The sequence below is a fragment of the Ascaphus truei genome, chromosome 16 (assembly GCF_040206685.1).
Source record: "Ascaphus truei isolate aAscTru1 chromosome 16, aAscTru1.hap1, whole genome shotgun sequence".
NCBI lineage: Eukaryota > Metazoa > Chordata > Amphibia > Anura > Ascaphidae > Ascaphus > Ascaphus truei.
The window spans coordinates 36271673-36279436 of NC_134498.1; the positions used below are offsets into that span (position 1 = coordinate 36271673).

A 7764-nucleotide genomic window follows, 5' to 3' on the forward strand; every position below is an offset into this window, starting at 1 on the left:
CTTGATGCCTCCTTGGACGCAGTGAAGTTGTTGGCAGCCATCTTGTTCTAACCCAGGTTATAATAATAATAATAACATGTTCTTGTATAGCGTTGCTAGTTGTACACAGCGCTTTACAGAGACATTTTGCAGGCACAGGTCCCTGCCCCATGGAGCTTACAATCTATGTTTTTATTTTGGTGCCTGAGGCACAGGGAGATAAAGTGACTTGCCCAAGGTCACAAGGAGCCGACTCCGGGAATTGAACCAGGCTCCCCTGCAGCAATCTCAGTGTCAGTCAGTGTCTTTACTCCTTCTCACCATATAGACGGCTTCGTAAGCTTGTGTGCATATAGCAAGAAACCATCCTGGTACTAAGTACAGTTTAAGTTTTTTTTCTTCAAATTTGTAATAAAATAAAATATAAAGTATTGCAGATTGCACATTTAAAGCTGAAAAGGAGCAAGCTAGAGTATATTCTAGAACCTGGTATGACAAACCACTTCCACTACAGTAATAATTCTCCTCTGCAATGAACACGGATCAGAACATATTATTGTGACGTGCCAACGATTACAGCTGCTCTCCTGTAGGTTATTACCAGGAGTTTATCGCATCTCTTTTTACATAAATATATTTGACATTTCAACATAAAGGAAGCAGCATGCAGCTTCGGGACAACTGAAGCCTCCTGCTAAACGGGACTGATAAAAACTAATCAATCAAAAATGACGGGAAGTTTCACAGCGAAAAACCAAAAGTATTGTATGGCGCAAAATCCTTCACCTATAACAGGAGTGGCCAACTCCAGTCCTCAAAGGGGCACCAACAGGTCGGATTTTAAGGGTCTCCCTGCTTCAGCACAGGTGGCTCCGTCATTGGCAGGGATAGCCTTAAACCCGACCTGGTCAGGGGCGTCTTACCGTATGGGCACGCCGGGCAGTTGCCCGGGAGCCCCACTGCATAGGGGGGGGAGCCCCACAGCATAGGGGGGGCCCACGCGTGCCCACTATTCTAAGTCTAGCTAGGACGGCTCGCTCTCCCCCCGCCGCGGCGCCCGGCACCCCGGCTCGCTCTCCCCCCGCCCGGCACCCCGGCTCACGTCACAACCGCTCGCAGCCTAGCAGTGCAGCACTTCCGGTGCCTGCTGCTGCTCGTGAGCACGTGGGAGGATGGTGAGTGATTGTGTAGGCCGGACCCCGTGCACTGCTTTGTCCGGGGAGGCCCTAATGTTGTTAAGATGGCCCTGGACCTGTTGGTGGCCCTTGAGGACTGGAGTTGGTCACCCCTGGTAAGTACATGGCAGCACTCCCTGGCGGGTGTTCAAATGGATTTTCTTGCTTGTGGTAAGAACAATATGACTGGATACAACGGGGGGACGAATTTACCACCAAGGTGGTCAGTTTGAGCCATGCTAAAAAATAACAAAACAGCCAACTGACTCCTGCTTTTTGTTACGTCGTCTTGTTCTTTAGGAAATTAAACTGGTTCATGCGAACAGAGTCAGTACCTTTCCCAGATTCAAATGACACAGAGGGAATTGTAATAGGTTATTTAATGTATTCATGCATTCCGGGCAGTATGAACAAAGTGTTTACACACTCATATCTACATGCACTCAGTAAAGGCGTCATTTATCACAACTGTCAACTGCAATTTTTCCCGACCGTTTAGAATAGGCCATTACTCAGGATACAAAGAGAAATAAATAGAAATTGATGGCAGTTAAGGGCCACGTGTCCCAATTAGTCTTCACATTCGCCGTACCTGGATCGGAGTCTATTATTAGACACTCCTTGTGGGGTTCCCTTATATCGATCAGAAGCATTCTTTAATTATTTGACGGTAATAGCTCCACCACTTTCACTGGAAAGCTGCTCTACGCACTACTACCCTTTTAGCAACAACAAAAAAAGCGCTTTCTTAAAACAATCTGTGTATTCTGTTGGGGGTCATATTCTTTATTTATTATTACTAGAGCTGGGATCTCCAGTTCCCAAGATAATTGCACTTGCCCGGTATATTCACGATGGCCGGCTTGGTTAGCCTCACTCTGGTGGCCAAGAGAGAGAGAGCTGCAGGAGATGATACTCAGAGTTTTTTTATTGGTAAGCACATGGCCATATTTGTAGTTTTTCTGTGTCTGAACTAGGACCAAAAAAACTATGAATATCTCAGGAACTGTGGGGTCCCCAGACTGATTAGCTTTTGGGAACGCTTTGGTCATGTAACATAAGAAAAATTAAGTAAAATGGGGATTGCTTATTTAAGTCCATCACAATTCAGCTTCAAAGCACGACTCATCCTGACTTTTAAACTCCCGCCCCCCCCCCTCCCCCATATGCTTCCCCTCTTTAAAACTTTTTGTCACATCCCTCCTTCCTCCCAAAGTTTACATGTTGAGGTCCTCATCCACCCACACATTGCACAAAGATGTGTCAGAGCCCTTCAGGCATTGACCGTGTTATGTCTCTCTTTACAGGGCTTTAAATATAAACTCTGTCCTAGCTTTGCTCCCCTTCCTTTTTAGACCACTTCCACTCTGCCTGCCTATTTGGACACAACGGCACTCCCAACTGAAGTCTTACTGATGAGTTGCAATCCCAGACTGTGATTTAAAAAGAAAACTGGCCAAAACTTTACTGAACATTTTGGACTGAGGTAGAATTGTGAATCCCTTCACTTTGCCAATATGCTGCAAGCCATGTTGAACGTAGAGCTGTTCATCACTCCAATGGTGGATGATCTTTTCAGAAGTAGAAGAGCTCGTCCCATCCCACTTTCCACATGCGCAGGTCTTTGCATGCAGCTGATTGTGACAGGTCTAATACAGAGCATTCTTCCTGGTATTGCCCAGGTAAATAAGAATTTCAATCAGATTTAGAACAATGCAGCTGTTTATGACAGATCAATTATGATCATTATTCCTAGTATTGTACAGGTTATTACGAATTTTAATTAGTGTTAGGACCTGTAATTTTGTGGTCATGCCTTGAAGGGGCTCACATGTTTACAATACTTTGGCCAAAATGTTAAACTAAATTACCCTTTTATTCAAGAGATATATAGGTAATTCACAGTGTATTTTGCCATTGGATGTAGCACTGGGCTCTTTTTGTGTTTGTTTGTAGCAGAAGTAGAAGAGGTCAGATGTTAGCAGGGATAAAGGTAACTTCATTGGTGGAAGGGCAAGCAACTCAATGGGTCCCACTGGCTGTTTGAGGGTTGATCTCTTAGTTCAGGGGTGCGCAGACCTGGGGTGGAAGGGGGGGGAGGCGCGGCGGTTACAGAGGTCCCTCGCTTCCCAGAAGGCATTTAAATTAAATGCTGGGGATTGCGCGAGGCCTCTGTAACTTTACTTACCTTAACTTTCCAGCGTCACGTCGGCAACGTGACATCATGTGATGCCGAAGCCGAGCAGGGGGTGAGAGCAGGCAGGGGGGCACAGGGAGAAACGTCAGCGCACCCCTGGTTTAGTTGCTTGTACTTCTAGTTGTTCTTTGGTCTGCATACAAAAAATTGATCCACAGCAGGCGGTCAACAAAAAGATCCCCTAGTTACTTGCACTCGTTAAATTCTATATAGTGGGTATGTATTCATCCAGGGATACTACTATTCCCTCATTGGGCCTTCCTTATTCTTTGGTCTGGCAGTGCAATACTCGTCTCATGCTTTACATGTGAATGTGCGAAGTAGTGTTGAGTTTGCTTTCTGAAAACTGGCACGGCTAAAAAAAAATGTGTTGCATCTAAACTAAGAACCTGTGATTTATGATTCATAGAATCTATTTCTAAAGTCTTCACACCACCGCCAATCTTTCCAAGTAACACTTTTAAATAACACCTTCATGTCAAGGATAAATCCAGCCATCGCTGTGTTTTCGTGCTATTTGGAAATCTGTTCTGCTGCCTCGTAATAAAGCTCTATGAAAGGTTTAAGTTCTGGGAGCGCGCACGAGGCCCGTCAGACCTTTCAAGAATTTTAATGAACAAGTTCAACATCACACGTTACGTGAAGGAAAAACTCTCAGGTTCTGCTACAGTTCAGCACCCACCTGAGATACAGGATTTGTTTTTCTAGTGTAATCCTAGGAAGGCCGCGGTGGGCGTGGGTGAAAACCTGAAGAAGAAATATAAGGACATGCAGGTAAATAAGGAAAGACAAAAAGGCCTAACTTGACATATAGTTAAACTATATAATATGTCAAGTTAGATGTAGCTCTAGGTCTATTATGTCTTTTGTTGTATACAATATATACGCTTCGGTGGATTTTGGTTCTGAGCTTACATGAGCTGTGTGTGTTTGTAAATAAGGAAAACTACGTGTATAAAACTTTTAGCCCAAGTTATAGGCAAATTTATTCAGTGAATTAAGCAAAAGAGATGGGGAAAAGTACAGAGAGTTATCCATTGATGGGCACTGGCCTTTAATGCCGGGACAAAGGTAAGGAACCAGGGTCCGAAGTGGTTTTGTATCAGTCTCTCAGCTGATAAACTAGGGCTAACAATAGCTGTATATAACAACAAAACAACAGTAACATTTGGTCACACCCAATATCACTCCTACTGACACAAATATATATGATTTGGTGGGTGTTGGGTTCCGAGCTTGCAGGGATTGTGTGTATGTTCATTTTCAATTGGTAACAGTTGTTTAGAGCAGGGGTGCGCAATTTTTTTCCCCTGCGCCCCCCTGCCAGCTCTCGCCCCCTCCTCACCCTCCCCCCCCCCCTCCTTACCTTGGCTCCAGCATTCGGCAACGCGTCTCCAGAATCCGTCTGAGCCACGGTAACTGAAGTTTACAGAGGCCTTCGCTGCTCCCCCGGCATTTCATTTAAATGCCACTGGGAAACGCACGGAGCCTCTGTAAACCCCGCACCCCCCGCAGAGTATCTCCCGCCCCCCCTGGGGGAGCGCCCCCCCAGTTTGCGCACGCCTGGTTCAGAGGTTAGTAATCACTCCACATTGGTTTAAAGCTCGCCCTTCCTACTTTTTAAATAGCAGTTTTTTTCATGCACCTGTGGAAGACTGGTCTATTAAGACATTTCTCTCTTTCCGTTACAGAGGTAAATGAGAATTTCCACAGTCAGTGTTAGGACCTGCATAGTGGTTATATATGTATTGTATGTCTTTATTTGTATGGCGCCATTAGTGTGCATAGCGCTTCACAGCAGTAATACATGTGACAATCATATAAATAAAAAATAATACAAATAACAGATCATGGGAAGAAGTGCTTCAGACATAAAGGTAACATTTCGAAAGAGGAGTCCCTGCTCCGATAGCTTACAATCTAATTGGTAGGTAGGAAGAACGTACAGAGACAGTAGGAGTGCGTTCTGGTAAGTGCGTCTGCAAGGGGCCAAGGTTTAAGTATGAGGTGTATAGTATTTGCCACGGTGCTGCTTATATGCTTTGTTAAACAGGTGTGTTTTTAAGGTGAGTCTTAAAGGTGGATAGAGAGGGTGCTCGTTGGATATTGAGGGGAAGGGCATTCCAGAGGTGTGGGGCAGTCGGTGAGAAAGGTTAAAGGCACGAAAGGGTTTTAGATACAAAAGGGGGTAGAGAGAAGACATCCTTGAGCGGAACACAAGAGTCGGGCAGGTGTATAGCGGGAAATTAGGGCTGAGATGCAAGGAGGAGCAGAAGACTGTAAAGCTTTAAAAGTGAGGAGGAGAATTGAGTCTGGGATGGTCATGACATGACGTGGCTGCAGGCTTAAACCGCTTTGGCCAAAGAGTTTAACTAAATGACCCTTACTCATGAGAAGACAAACAGATAAGTATTTTGTTATATACTTTGTCATTTGAATGTAGCATTGGGGCTTTTTGTTTTTAGTTGTATATAGTACATTTGGTCACACCCAAATATATCCTTCTGTCACAAATATATATTATTTGGTGGGTGTTGGGTTCAGAGCTTGCGAATGGCACCAGATTTAGCAATGTTAAAATTCCCATTAAAAGAAATGTAGTTTCATTTTATTTTATGTAAATAAATCTGGTGCATTTCTTTTGCTCTAGATATGTAGCCAGGAGACTTTGATAAACAGGTGTCACATCCACAGAGAACAGAGGCGTAAAGTAATGTTATGCAAAAAATAACATCCATAATTGAGCTCATTAGACTAGAGTTAGTGTCACATAAATTTAGGATAATTGCTTTTTTTATTTTCTTGGGAGCCCGTGTGCAAGTCACATTGTGCGTTTGACTTGGCTGATCGTCTTCCTTTTGGGATCCGACCAATCCTTCTACTTTCCCGATTCTCTCCAGCCCTAAAGCTAGGAAGATCATCAGGGTCGCGACGCCTTCCACCTTCCGGATGTCATCATACAGGGATCTCTTCAGCCAGAAGACCAAAAAGTAAAACCACAGGCAGCCGTTTTCAGCCAAGGCCCTACTGACCCACAAAGTCATTTTTTTCCCCTCTGGGAGAAACAGTGACTGAAACCAAGAGAACAACATGCAAGGAAACAAAGAGTAAGTGCGATGTGCTCTAAAAAAAACAATGCCAAGCGCTGCCAAGCCAGGCTTGAGCACCCCAGCCAAGTGGCTGGGTGGGTTAAAAAATGAATGGGCACCTCTAGCCAGAAGGCTTGGGTGCGACAATGAACGCGGAGAAATCATAGCCCGTGAATTCAAACTTTCCTCTGCCCCAGGTCATGATGCTGATCCAAGTCTTTCTTCTCTCTTGTTGAGCTCTCCACAGTTGGCGTCCTACTAAGTCTCCCCATCCGGGCATACCAACCAGGGGTTGCATAGGTAACATAAAAATGTACTCTCAGTCCTGCCGCCCGGCCAGAGGACCGTGTGCTGCCACAGACAGAACAGGTACTACACTTGATCTTAGCCAAACGGCCGAGAAGCGGTTGAGGATAATGCTTCTGTGTCAAATAGAGAGACAACCCTGATGAAGGTCTCATAGAGGACAAAAATGTTGGTGTCATATTTGGACCTCAATACACTTAGTTTTTTCCACTATTTTCAGTACGCTGTCTCTTCTCTCCAGAATTTCTGGTGTGGTTATACAGTACGTGTGTGTGTGTATATATATGGAGCAAGCTAAAAATAGTGCGCTCTATTGGCGTGTGATAATGCTAATGCGTGCAATTGCAATACGTGATATAAGATCAACTGAATATTCTAATAATATATAGCTACAATTATGTTGTTGCAGTATTACAGTCTTATCGGAAAAAAAACTGATCCGTGGTAAAACTCGGTGTATAAAGCTCAAACGTACATAAAGATTACTGCAACCCCCAAAAATTCAATGGGAGTATAACGTATATAATGAAAAAAGGTTTCAAGTAGTGTTCAATTGTGAAGTTCAATAACATTCCGAGAAAGAATCAGTCAATAAAAAATGGGGTAAAGAAAAAAATTATATAGGTGTAATAAATGTAGTATTATTTCGAGATAGAAGTATATGTTATTCCTCATTTTACATACAGCTATAATTGTATTTTATTTTAGTGTGCCTTTTTATAAACATATCATTTTGATGTTTTTCTGGTTATCGTTGATCTTTTATGATTAGTACATATATACTGTATGGTATATGATTTCAGACTCTATAGTTATTATGAATCAATGTTTAATTATACACATATACATATATATAATGTAATTAAATAAAACATTTTTTTATATATTCTTTTGAATTAACCAATGTAGAACGGTTCTGCCATATAGCTTCACTACTCCCTGGCGAAGTGGATACCGCCACGAAACGCGTGGGACTGGTGCTGTGCTGTTTTGAAAGTTAATTGACCAGTGAGTTGCT

At 43.4% G+C, this 7764-nt stretch overlaps 1 pseudogene; it reads right to left on the minus strand.

The window, feature by feature from the left end:
- Positions 1 to 6727: 6727 nt before the first annotated feature.
- On the minus strand, positions 6728 to 6848 carry LOC142467729 (U2 spliceosomal RNA; annotated as a pseudogene).
- Between the last annotated feature and the right edge of the window lie 916 nt (positions 6849 to 7764).